Source organism: Stenella coeruleoalba (assembly GCF_951394435.1).
Source record: "Stenella coeruleoalba genome assembly, chromosome: 16".
NCBI classification, from domain to species: domain Eukaryota; kingdom Metazoa; phylum Chordata; class Mammalia; order Artiodactyla; family Delphinidae; genus Stenella; species Stenella coeruleoalba.
The window spans coordinates 75169343-75183271 of record NC_137162.1 but is presented as its reverse complement, the minus strand read 5'-3'; the positions used below and the strand labels follow the sequence as shown (position 1 = coordinate 75183271).

General features: G+C 38.7%; 1 long non-coding RNA gene across 2 annotated transcripts in view; it reads left to right on the top strand.

Annotated features, from left to right (window-relative positions):
• LOC307175208 overlaps positions 1 to 3176 on the top strand; it is a 367514-nt gene extending 364338 nt beyond the window's left edge. For both annotated transcript variants that reach the window (XR_013824265.1, XR_013824266.1), the window contains exon 7: positions 2225 to 3176. This is a non-coding gene — a long non-coding RNA (uncharacterized lncRNA). The remainder of the gene's footprint in view (positions 1 to 2224) is intronic.
• Positions 3177 to 13929: the final 10753 nt, after the last annotated feature.

Below are 13929 nucleotides of genomic sequence, written 5' to 3'. Positions count from 1 at the left end.
TGACCCAGAGGTATGTCTTGGTCAGCTGCGTACAGTGAGAACTCTGAGAGATGAAGGACTGGAGCAGAGTCTTATCTTGCCAAAAAAAGTTTATCACTTTTTTTTCCTCTGCAGCTACGGGGGGTGAAGAATTCACTCTTTTATTTGTGGTCTGATGACAGTTTAAAGTTTTATTGAGGATGTGGTCAGGCAGTGGTAATCTGCAACCCACATACAAAACATAGCACTGAAATCTTTATAATTAACTGTGTATGATTTAGTAGGGTCATTTAGAAAGATGATTCATCAGCAGTAGGTGTAAACTGGTTCACTAAACCTAAAGCTTAAGGGGAAAGAAGAGATAGAACAGTTTCTTGATTCCACTTTAGGCTATTAGCCAGGTGATTCAGAGTCCTTAAGAGTCCTGATTCAGGCTTCATCTCTCACCTCTGATAGGATGCTGGAGTTTCATGCCAAAAAACTTATCTTTCCACACTTCAATTATGTAAATCTCTAAAATAAGCCTCTAACAGGGGTATAGGGATTATGCTACTTGTAAGCCTGTGTTCCAAAGCACTAATATTTTTCTTCATTCTTCTTTATATTTGAGTGTGTGGATTATTTGTGTACAGGGTTTTCTTTTCCCAGTGAGATTGCACATCTTGGAAAAATTGTGTGATGGGCACTGCTTTCTTTTGGTACCTTTTCATCTTTTCTCAGACTCGTCATACCTAGTCTTTTTATGCTTCTGAGCCCTGGCAGACACTCTCAGACAATTATAACAGACACTCTCTCTGGGTAGCCCTTAGCCTCGGCAAAAAGATTTACCCTTTTCTCTTTAAAATCTGCTTTCAGCAAGCTGTCAATTTAAAAAAATCTGAAAGTATCTTCTTCTAAATGGTTAATAACAGCTCACTGGAGTTCACTGTTATTCTGTTCAGCAGAGCTTGCAGGAAAACGTATCCTTTTATGATAAACGGAAATGGATCCTTTATTTGAGGCAGTGTTCCACAACTAAGGGCAGCAGAATCTCTTGGAATGAATTTTTAGGAATGCAGGTTTCCAGGGTACCAGACATAGGGTTAAAGCAAGGGGCTTTTCGTACCCCTTAAATATTTTCTACCGTGACCTCTAAAGAGATTTTGTATCCAAGGTATGATATTATATGAGTGCTATAATTTGGCCTTATGCCAAATGCCAAGAAGTTTAGAATCAAATATTGAGCATTGTACATCTATTACAACCTCTAAGACATATATGGTCAGCTCAAGATCAAGTTCTAGAACATTCGTTGATTGTGTATTGCAACAGCTGCATCTCTTAGAGGAAATTACATTCACTTCATCAGCAAGGTGGTTCTGTTTGACCACTGGTTGTCCACATAGTCCAGTCTCCAGTGGTTTCATAATATTTTTATTGGTTTATTGCAAAGCCTTTTGTTGTAATTTTTATTCCAAAAGTAATGTTTGTTACAGCTGCACTGTCCAATACGGGAGCCACTGGCCCCGTATAGCTACTGAGCGCTTGAAATCAAGCTGGTCTGAATTGAGATGTGCTGTAAGTGTAAAACATAAATACTCACTGGGTTTTGAAGAGCTAGTGTAGAAAAATAATATATCATAATTTTTATATTAACTATATGTTGAAATTATGTTTTTAGACACATTGGATTAAATTAAACGTACTTTGACTATGAAATCATTTGTTTTACTTTTTCTAAAATTGCTACTGTAAATTTTAAATTGCACATGTGGCCCACATTATATTGTTAAGGACAGCACCAGCTAGAGATTTGCATGCCATAGTCTGAAGTTTCAGTTTGCTTTAAATACAATGAGAGGTATTTAGTAGATTCTAAGGAGGTGATATTATTTACCCTTTAAGGAGATTACATTGTTGCTGTGTAGAGAAAGGACAAGAATGGTGGCAGGGAAACCAGGCATAAGATCAATGATGGTAGTTTAGACCAGTATGGTATAAATGAAGATGGAGAGAAGAGGATAGTTTCAATATTTGCTGTGAAAGTTGGGCTATAGGAAAAAGCGATGATTTCCAGTTATTGAGTAACTGAATAAGTGGATTCTTGGGGTGCCCTTTTCTGGGGTGGGGAAAACTGGAGTAGAAATGGGCTTGAGAGCAGGGGCAACAAAGAGTTGTGCTTTTGAAATATTTTGAGTTGCCAAGTAGACTTCAAAAATGAAATTGTTAACTGAGTCCAAGCTCTATACTTCTCATCTAATGACAGGCCAATAAATCAAGAGACAAGTTGTTGAAGCAAGGAATAGCGACTTTATTTGGAAGGACAGCAGACCAAGAAGATGGTGCTCTAGTGTCCCAAAGAACCATCTATCTTCCTCAAGTTAGAATTCAGGTTTCTTTTATACTAAAACAAGGGAAGTGGGTAAAGTCCTGGTTCCAGCCAGACTCCTGAAAGGGTGTGTTAATTTCTTTCTTCCTGCAGCCCTGCACTGGTTGGCCTGTTCAAGATGTTTCCTGTGAGTTAAACAAAGGTATTTTAGCTTAACGTTCATTACCTGGGAGGCAGGGTTCCAGGAGATGGGTCACTGTGTATGATTTAAGCTTATAGGCAACATCCCTTTAGTGACTAACTTGTAGTAGAATACAAAGGTTCTTCCCTTTTACAAAATCAAGTAGAGGAGGAAGAAGGGCCAGTAAATTGCAGGACAATAATACATGGCAATGTCCCCGAGGTCAAATAAATAACTTGCTTCACATTATCTGAGAGTGGTTCACAATGTCACATTCTGTTTAGTAAGCAAGGAAGATGTGCGCAGAGAATTAGCCATTACATGTGGCAATGTGGAGATAGGTAGCAACCTTGATGATAATAGTTTCTTATAGTCATAGTGATGAATGTCCAGCCGACGTGGAAGGTAGAGTAAATGGGGGTGATAAAATTAGAAAATCACTTCGCTGTACAGTAGAAACTAACACAACATTGTAAAGCACTATACTCCAACAAAAATTAATTTAAAAAAAAGAAAATTAAAAAGAGGTTAGCAGCTCATTCGAGATTTGTTGTGAAGATAATCAGACAGAAGGAGTAGTAGCTGGAGAGAGACATGATGTCTGTACTTCTTCTAAAAGTGAGGGCCTATTGGGGGATTATCTGTGTGCTAAAGAGAGTTATTCCATAAAGTTGGGGAAAAAAACAATGCAGTAGAGAGAGAGGATAATCGCAGACACAAGATTCCCGAGTACAATAGCTGGAACAAGATTCAGATCTCAAGGACTTTGATATGACTAGGATGCTTTTCCCACTGTATCTGAAGAACAGACAGTGTAGATGAGTACAGATACAAGTGAATATTTGTCCTCTCTCTCCCCACTTTTTTCCGTCCTCCCATTACGTGTGTGTGTGTGTGTGTGTGAGTGGGTGTGTATTTACAAATCTCATATCATTCCAAACTTATCAGTTTGTAATATTTGGAGACAGTTTTGAATGCATTGATCTATGTGTTCTAGCTTCAGATATCATTACAGAGAACTCTTGTGCCTCTTTCAGGGTTAGGACCTGTCACTTCACTTTGGTCAATTTTATAATATGATTTTAAAGTCTCCTAAAAATGTGACATGGTTAAGTCTTTTGCTTATTAGTTCATTATTCTGAACACTTAATGATTCACTTCAGTTTGGAGATTCATGTCCTCCACTTTGGGGAATTTTCTGTATTACTTGTTTGATTATTTCCTCCTTTCCAATGTTTATTTTCTCTCATTGTGCAAACCCTATTATTTGGGTGTTCCATGGATTATTCCTACAATGGCCACACCTTTATTTCTTATTATCCATTTGGTTGCCAATATGTTCTATTTTCTAGTAGTTTCCAGTAGACTTTAACACCCTAAACTTCTTCTTTTCAAAAGAAAAAAAATGTTACATGGTACTTTTAATTTCCTAGAGCTCTTACTTTGATCTCCATTCTTCTTCACTACATTTTACTCTTCCCTCATGGGTTTGGTATCTTATGTCTCTGAGTATATTAATTACAGTTTCTTTGAAGTTTTCTTTGCTTTCAGCATTGCTTCTGATCCTTCTGAGCTCCTTATGTGTTATTTGTTTTTTGGTTTCTACCTTTCCTGTTAGAGACTTTCCTCATAAGTTTTGACATACTCAGCTATCTGTTCATATTTAAAAATTGTTTTAAGCTCTGTGTGAATGGCAGAATATACTGACTGGTAGGATTTATTGTAAGATGATCAGATGGCCTTTGGAGAATACTAAATAGCAAGACCTAGGTTTTTTTCCTAGAATGGTTCAGTTTATCTCAAGAAGGATCCCTCAAATTCTTGATCTTGTATAAAACTTGATTGCTGGTGTTCCACAGCCAGGTAGGGGAAAGAGCTTGGGAGGAGGGTAGCAGTTCAGCATTTAGTATATGAACTTCCATCTAACACACCTCTTTCACCCTACATTTTTCAGTATCTGGTTTTCCTTAACCTACGCCTCTCTGGTTCAGTATTCTCCAGAGAGCAGTTTCCCTTCCCTAAAAAGCCTGGAAGCCGTAGTTGTCTGACAATGTAAGGTGGAAGTGGGAGCTAGGGATCTAACTCCTTCTTCTGTAAATTCCAGGCCACCCCAGGCTTCCATCCCATCTCCAAACATACTCCTTTCTATAGTTGTGATGCCTTAGCTTGTAAGTTTTTCCAGAATTCTAAAGAACAAAATCTGCTTTCTTCCCGTTGATCACCTACTTTGTAGATACACATATTTGATCTTTCTCTACTTTGTTAAATAACTTAATTCCTACTTTTCCTTTCCATCTTCGTATGTTGTAATTCAGAATTATAGATGTTTCCTAATTTCATGAGAAATTAAACCAGTGTTTCTGCTTCCTGGCAGAGGTAGCAACATTGCTGAGTTGCTAACGTTGCTAGGTTAACTGTTTACATTTAATTTTGACAATGGAGTTCTTCTTAACAATCAAGATTCTTGAATATATTGCCTTTCTGAAACTCTAAATTAATAGCAGCATTTACAGTGTTCTATACCCTCACATGTATGCTGAGTATTGCTTTTTATCCTAAATATTAATCAAAACATAGTATGGTGGTCTTTCCTGGTGGCACAGTGGTTAAGAATCCGCCTGCCAATGCCGGGGACATGGGTTGGATCCCTGGTCAAGGAAGATCCCACATGCCACAGAGCAACTAAGCCCGTGCGCCACAACTACTGAGCCTGCGCTCTAGAGCCCGAGAGTCACAACTACTGAAGCCCACACGCCTAGAGCCCGTGCTCCGCAACAAGAGGAGCCACCGCAATGAGAAGCCCACACACCGCAACTAGAGAAAGCCCACGTGCAGCAACAAAGAACCAATGCAGCCAAAATTGAAAAAAAAACCCAAACATAGTATGGAAGGAATAGCTTCTTGTTCAAATTCTCATACTTAAAACCTAAAAGGGTTATTATCTTCTGAAAAAAAGAAAAAAAAAAAAAAAAAAACCTTCAGAACCAGAATGGAACGCAACTAATTCTGGTTTCCTGGTGAAACAGAGATGACTTCATGAAGGAACTAATATTTCACCTGTATCTTGAAATATTTGCCCACCTTTTTTTAAAGGCATTTAAAGAGGGGATTATAAACAAGAGAATGGAGGCAAATAGGAGACCAACATGTTCAGAGAATAATGAGATATTTGGGAGGAACAAAGAGATAATGTATGAGAAAGGATTTTGAGAAAAATAAAAAGCTTCCATAAATTCAGAGAAGCATTACTTTTATTGATATCAGTTCCATCTTCATCCTGGAGTTTCGTGTCTCCTCAGTGAATAATATATATGCTTAATGGTCTAGTTTACAAGGAACCCACAAATCTTCTTCAGGAGAGCCCTAGAAGAGATTCCATTCCAATTTCACAAGAATTATTACTTGATAAAACAGTTCATAAAATTGTCTTTTGCTATTTTTTTATGATTAAGAATTAGGCTGTTGTCAATGGTTGTGATGCATCATGCAGAATTCCCTGAGTCCAGCTGATTTCCACTCACTGGTGGTGGACAGCTCCAAGCATGCTGCCAGTGGCCAACATCTTGAGTGCCCCTCTGCTTTGCTGCTTCAAGGCCCTCTTCCAATCCACAGGAGGCCATTCAGCTGCAAGCTGGCTTAGCCTGCAAAGGTAGGAGGACTAACCTCGTGGGAGCAATCCGCCACAAGCTAGAGACAGGAGTCTTGATAAATGCCCCAGCCTTCCTGTCTTCTGTGGTGGCAATGCTAAGGCAGGTTCTACACAGTTCCTCACCAGGGTCCATGGTGGGATCGAACCTCACTTGCTCACAGTGGCAACTGGAGCATCAAAACATAGAGCTGGCTCTTCTTCCTTCTTTTTCTCTTTTTATACACTTTTAATTCTGCTCCATGAAATTTCTTCTGGGATAATTTACCTACACCCAATTCCTTTTCTCATGTTGGGCCTTTGGGGAAATCAAAATAAAACATGTACTTAACAAATTATGTGTCTCTACTACTTACCTATTTCTATTAACTCCACGTAATTTGCAAGCATCTAGACTTTCCTATCTCTTTATCTTAGACTGACAATTTAAAATTATGGCATTTTTTTCCCAAATTCTTGGCATTGATTACATTGATATACTTAGAAGAAAGATTCATCAAAGATACATAAAGGAAGAACACTGACCTAAGAACCAGAAAACCCATATTGTATTCCAAGATTTTGTATCACCTAATGGGGAGACTGTATAAAAGTCATTTTACCACTCTAAAAACCTCAGTTTTCTGGTTTATTGAAATGAAGGTGATATAGAAGGTTATTCCAAGGCACTGGTTTTATGATTCCATGAAATTGTTAGAGACAGGCCTGCTTTAGACAAAGCTGTCAATTGAGCCAGTTGCTAGGTGGTCAGCTGGTCACGGTTTGGAGGCCCACTTGCACGTGTGTTGGTCACGGTTTGGAGGCCCACTTGCACGTGTGGCCTGCCATCCTCAGGCCCAGAGCAACTTCTCACCAGCCTCCAGTCCAAATCTGTCACTTGCTTGGAGAGTTCCTAATATTTCAACTGCCCATGGCCTTAAATATACATAATACTTAATTTATGTAAATAGCAGGTACTGTCTGCTTCTAGAGAATGTAACAAAGTAAACCATGTAAACAGGAAACTTGCTAAGGAGGACAAGCCTACAAATCCCATGCTAACCCCAGGTTCTTCCCCTTTCTTAATCAGCCCTCTTAGGTAACACACATGGATATGTGACTTTCTCCATATAAGTCACCTGGCTTTGTGTTGGCCCCCAATCTTGGCTCCAAAGGTGAAGTTTCTAGACAAATGGGAGGTGGATACCCAGTGATGGGAGGAGCTTGGAGGCAGGAAAGGCTTTACTACACTTTGCAAGTCATCCTGTGTCACTGGTTGCCGATTCACTTACCCTGAAGGTTGGCTCTGCCAGAAGGTATTACAAGAAGAAAGTAAAATAATCTCTTTGTTCTGACTCTAGAAATGCTGAAAGGAAATTCCTGTTCGCAGCAGGTGATTAAACAAGCTTTATTAGAGGCCATTACATGGAGTCACTAATGCTGCTTTGTTGCAATAAAATGGTTCATTTTCCCATTTTCTCATTCTCTGAAATTTCAACTAGAATTAATTAGATTTATCAAAAATTTTATAACTCCAAACTGGCTGCCAGAGTCTTATAAGAACACTTTTATAACCTGGGCTCTTAAAGCAGTAGAGCTCAAACTTACCCACCAACTTCCCCCTAAGATAGAGGAGAATGGAGTTACATCTTGAAGAAAGGGATGTCCATGAAGTTTCTGTTACAAGCATGAGAATTCTCCAAAGCCTTCTCTTTCATCCTAAAAATTCATATGAATTTGCCTTCTACTCAGTAATAAACCTCAACTTAGGTCAATTTCAAAGTAATGTATGAAATTATTTACTAATTATTTTACCCCATCAAAATGTTTAAGGAAGAATAATAATTTGGATTTTATGTTTTATTCATATATGATTTGCAAGGATGAAATAGAAATATTTCTCTCTCTTCTCATGACACTTCTAAACTGCTCCTGTGTCATATATTCAAACTGAATTCATTATGAAGCATATTTTTGGTGCATCTGAAATCCTATATCACATCTAAATATGAAATTCATTGGGAGATTGGGATTGACATATATACAGTAATATGTATAAAATAGATAGCTAATAAGAACCTGCTGTATAAAAAAATAAATAAAATTCAAAGAAAAAGAAATTCAAACGTCAACTCCATTATCCTTACAAGAGAAACATAATGATCAAAATTAATTATCTATCAAGTGAAACTGGAAGAAAGAGGATATTATGGTCTTTGTGTCTTTAGGCTTCAGAATGTATAGGTTTAGCATGATAGCTACATCAGCTGAACAAGTCCAGAAATTACTTTTTACTGCTGGCATCTGACCTGCCACAATATCTAGGGCAGGTTCAAAGTGAGCACACAGTGTTCAACAGAAACATTCAGTTCTCTTCCTATATCCCCTTTTTCATCTCACAAACTCATCCTTTTCCTTTCTTTTCCTTCCTTTTACTTTATAAACCCAATCACTGCCCACTTCAGAGCACATTCTTGCAATTTTGTTTCCACCCCACATTCTCCTGCATGGTAGATACTGTTGTTTTGTCTCATTAGAGAAAGGCATAAATATTCTTCCTCCTTTCACTTTAGCCACTCTCTTTGGATTTCGTATTAATGAAATCATTACATTTCCTTGCCTAATCAATTATTACTCTGCTATTCATAAATCCAGTAAGTTTGATGGCAAAACTTTGATGGCAAAACTCTGCCAAGTCCTTTGGATATCACAGAATGGCAACCTCTATATAAATGTCTGCTGTGATTTCTATTAGATGAAGACACTTTATGGTATGTTTTATTGCCCATTAATAAATGACCAGAGTGGTAAAGATATCTGGAGAGAAGCCTCGTTTCTTGCAAGCACAAAATATGTGGGTTAATGGAGCAATTAAACATACTTTCATATCCCAAGGCTGTAATAATATTAGGAAAAGTAAGTGAACTATTAAAAAGGAAAGACAACTGTAAATACAGAGAAAGAACCAGAAGCTTAACTTCTGTAAAAAGTGAGCAGGAAATATATGACAGAATTTCAAACAGTAAGCAATTTATAGGGCGCCAGATAAATTGATGTCTTTATATCTTTTCTTGTCCAAAGAGGTATCTTATTTTACTGAGGTGAAGGAAATATAAAGTGGGTAAATAATCCTACAAAAGAAGCAAACAATAGGGCAGTAGTAGGTCCTGTGGGGGAATAGTAGTCAAAAAGCATTTTAAGAGGTATTAGCAGTTATGTGATTATGGGATGTTGGTATAATAGGCTGTTTGTTTGGGAGATATAGAGGACATGAGGGTTTGTAAAATGAAGTGCAGAGCCCAACATTGGTCATCTTTGTGTTCCTAGGACGTTGCACATTTGTGCCATGTAGTGCTTGTTCAATAATTGGTAATCTGCCAGTATTAGTATACCAGTAATTGGTAATAATGGTAATAAAGGTAATAGAAAGATTGGGTTTATTGGTAACTTCTTGACAAAGCCAATTTGAAAGATAAAGTTTAGAGGAAGATTTAGCCACTTGATATCAACAGCATATACATCCTCCCAGGACGCTCACCTTCTTCTTTGCCTTTCCTCTTCTATCCAGCCTGTTTCTGAGACTTCTAGTCTCCCGCCTCTGATTCCTTTGTACTCTAATGCTTCCACCACCCAGACTCAGTACACTCATTATGATAATCTAACTTCTTAGCTCCTATACCCTGCAGGCTGAGGGTTGCTAGAAATAACTGCCTAACCATAAACTCTTGTGGCCTTAAAAGTTAGCTGAGACTTTAGGGCAACTTGTAAAAATTTCACTTTTTTTTTTTTTTCTTGCGCTGCTTCTTTCAACTCCCTCAGTAGCTTCCGAAGATCTCTCTTCTTCGTTACTCTCCTTACACTCTCTAATCAAATTCCATCCTCCACACTACAAATGAACACTTGCCCCCTGATGCATGAGCTCTGCTTAGTTAGCCATTATGGCTAATATCTTCCCATATTCTTCCTCACCTATGACAAATCGTGTGTATATGTGTGTGAATCTTGGCCTAAAGTCATTTGTAGAAGAGTTTTATGTCCAAAAAAGCCACAATTTTTACTTCAGATGCATTCAAGAGTAATGAAAGTCCGTGCTGAATTCCCCAGAGTAAGTACTAACAGGATTATACAAATAGCAAGATGTCATAAAACTTACCCAAATTTCGACTAATCATTATAGCTACTGTCCTAACATCTTTATTTTCTTATTCTCTAAAATTTTTTTGCCTGTTGCTTCCTTATCCAGATGTGTTAGGGTTTCCTCTCCCAGAGGAGTGCCATGTCTTTCCTTACATAACTCAGTTTTGCTTGCAGAGACCTCTTCCAATCTGTCATCAAAGAGGCCCTTTGGCGCTTCCCTGGTGGCACAGTGGTTCAGAAACTGCCTGCCAATGCAGGGGACATGGGTTCAAGCCCTGGTCCGGGAAGATCCCACATGTAGCGGAGCAACTAAGCCCGTGTGCCACAACTACTGAGTCTGCACTCTAGAGCCTGCGAGCCACAACTACTGAGCCTGCATGCCACAACTATGGAAGCCTGTGCTCCTAGAGCCCATGCTCCGCAACAAGAGAAGCCACCACAAGAAGAAGCCACGCACTGCAACGAAGAGTAGCCCTGGTCGCCACAACTAGAGGAAGCCCATGGGCAGCAACCAAGACCCAACACAACCAAAAATAAATAAATAAAATTTTAAAAAATGTTTAAAAAAAAGGCTCTTTGTGGCAAGTCACAGAGTGAGCAAAGACTCCTTAGAATGCAATGAGAACCATGAGATGCTTTGAGTATTTGTGTTTCTACATTCATGCTTGTCTTTGCTTTCTCTCCTTCAGTTCTCGAAGACAATTATGCCAGCTCTTTTCAGCTAACCCTGCTGAAAAGCACACACCTTTGAGCACACACCTTTCTGTCTTCAAGAAATTATCCGTCAGTATTTCTTTCTTCTATCCCTGTATCTAGAATATATTTAAAAAACACCTAACTAAGTAATAAGAAAAAATAGTTTAAAAACAGGCAAGGGACTTCCCTGGTGGCACAGTGGTTAAGAATCCGCCTGCCAATGCAGGGGACACGGGTTCGAGCCCTGGTCCAGGAAGATCCCACATGTCTCAGAGCAGCTAAGCCCATGTGCCACAGCTACTGAGCCTATGCACCACAACTACTGAAGCCTGCGTATGCAGAGCCTGTGCTCTGCAACAAGAGAAGCCACTGCAATGAGAAGCTCGTGCACCACAACAAAGAGTAGCCCGCACTCGCCCAATTAGAGAAAGCTGGTGCACAGCAACGAACACCCAACGCAGACAAAAAATAAATTAATTAAAAAAAAGTAAAAACAGGCAAAATAACTGAACTGACATTGCACTAAAGATGGACCAATGACAAATAAGCAACCTGAAAAGATGCTCAACATCAGTAGTCATTTAGGGAAACACAAATTAAGACCACCGTAAAATATTACTATACAACTATTTGGCTAAAAGTAAAATGACTGACCATATCAAGTGTTGGTGAGAATATGGAAGGACTGGAACTCTCATACATTGCTGGTAGCAACATACAATGGTACAGTTTGGTAGTTTCTTAAAAAAATGAACATAAACTTTTTGTATGATCAAGCCATTGAACACCTTGGTATTTACTCTAGAGAAATGTAAGTGTATATCCAAAGAAGATTTGTACAGAAATGTTCATAGAATCTTTATGTGTAATAGTCCAAACCCAAATGTCCATTAACAGGTGAATGGATAAACAAACTGTGGTACTCAGCACACACACACACAAAGGAATTAACAACTGATAATAACTACAGCATGAACAAATCCCAAAATACTACACTGAATGAAAGAAGCCAATCCAAAAAAAAAAAATACAATATATAATACATGAGTCCATTCATAGAAAATTCTAGAAAATGAAAACTAATTTATAGTGACAGCAGATCAATGGTTGCCTGTGGGGGTGACAGGGAGTGAAGACAAGGAGAGGTGGGAGTGACAAGTTACAAAGGGTCAGGAGAAAACTTCTGAGGGGCTGGATATGTTCATTAAATTGTGGTTATGATGTTACCAGTACACATATAAACACTCCTGTGTTTCTCCTTCAGTCTCACAATAGTTTTTTACACCAGATATGTGATTTCTCCACATGTCAAGCAATTCTGCAACACTAACTGGGTGTCCTACGTTTCAATGCAGTCCTGACACTACTTGGAGTTAGCATCAGATCCCACAGGTTAAGGGCTCAGTCCCACAAGACTGCCCCTACTTCAGATGCCATTCCCAAGTCCCAGGTTGTCACCTGTACTTCTCATCAATGGGCTATAAATAGAGATTCTCATGACTCTTCTTTGTGATCAATAATTTGCTAGAATAGCTCAGGGAAACACTGAGTTACGTTTATTGGTTTATTGTAAAGGATATAATAAAGGTAACAGATAAAAGATAGCAGCCAGATAAAGGGATGCAAGGGGAAGTTGTGTGGGAAAGGGCATGGTCCCTCTGTGCTCTCTCTGGGTATGCCACTCTCCCAGCACTCGATGTGTTCACCAATCCAGAAGCTCTTCAAACCTATAATACTGGGATTTTTATGGCAGCTTCATCATTTAGGCATGGTTGAATATTAACTCCATTTTCAGCCCTTCTTTCCTCTCTGGAGAATGGGAGGGAGGCCTGCTGAAAGTTCCAAGCTTCTAATCATTGGTTGGGTCTTTCTGGCAGCCAACCCCCATCCAGGAGCCTACTGAGAGTTGCCTCTTTAGAACAAAAGATACTTCTATCACCCAGGATATTACAAGGAATTTAGGAGCTCTATGTCAGGAACCAGGATCAAAGACCAAAAATTAAAACAAAAGATGCTCCCAATTCTCTTATCACTTAGGAAATTGCAAGGGTTTTAGGAGTTCTGTGCCAGGAACTGGGAGCAGAGACTAGTATATATATATATATATATATATATATATATACATATATTTCCTATTATCTCATTATATATATATATATATATATATATATATATAAACTTATCCAATTTTGCACTTTACTATGTACACTTTATTGTAAGTCAGTTATACCTCAATAAATCTAGTAACATTTTCATACACTTGCTTTCCTATTTATGTCTTAACCCATTAAAATTTGGTTTCTATTCCTATCACTTTAGAGAAACAGCTTCAATAAGATCTTCATTGATATTTGAATTGCTATCATTTATCTATCTATCTATTTTATCCTTATTTTACCAGATCTTTCTGGTACATTTGATAATTGTGGTAAGTTCCACTACTTGAATTCCTTTACTCCACTGGCTTCTGTGACACTGTAGTCCTTTTTTTTTTTAATAAATTTTTTAAAATTTATTTATTTATTTATCTTTGGCTGTTTGGTCTTTGTTGCTGCATGCCGGCTTTCTCTAGCTGTGGTGAGCAGGGGTTACTCTTCATTGCAGTGCTTGGGCTTCTCATTGTGGTGACTTCTCTTGTTGCAGAGCCCCGGCTCGGCACGTGGGCTTTAGCAGTTGTGGCACTTAGGCTCAGTAGTTGTGGCGCACGGACTTAGTTGCTCTGCGGCATGTGGGATCTTCCTGGACCAGGGCTCGACCCCATGTCCCCTGCATTGGCAGGTGGATTCTTAACCACTGCAGCACCAGGGAAGTCCCTGTGACACTGTAGTCTTGTAGTGGTCATCATACCTTTCTGAGAGTTTTTGTCTTTTTTCTGTATGTACTCCTTTTTCTTTTCTGATTTCTAAACTGTGGTTGTATCCCAGGATTTCACTGACATCTCGTCTCAACCTAAATATTCTTCCTGAATATTCTCCTTGACTGTCATTGACCCAGCTGTCTCAT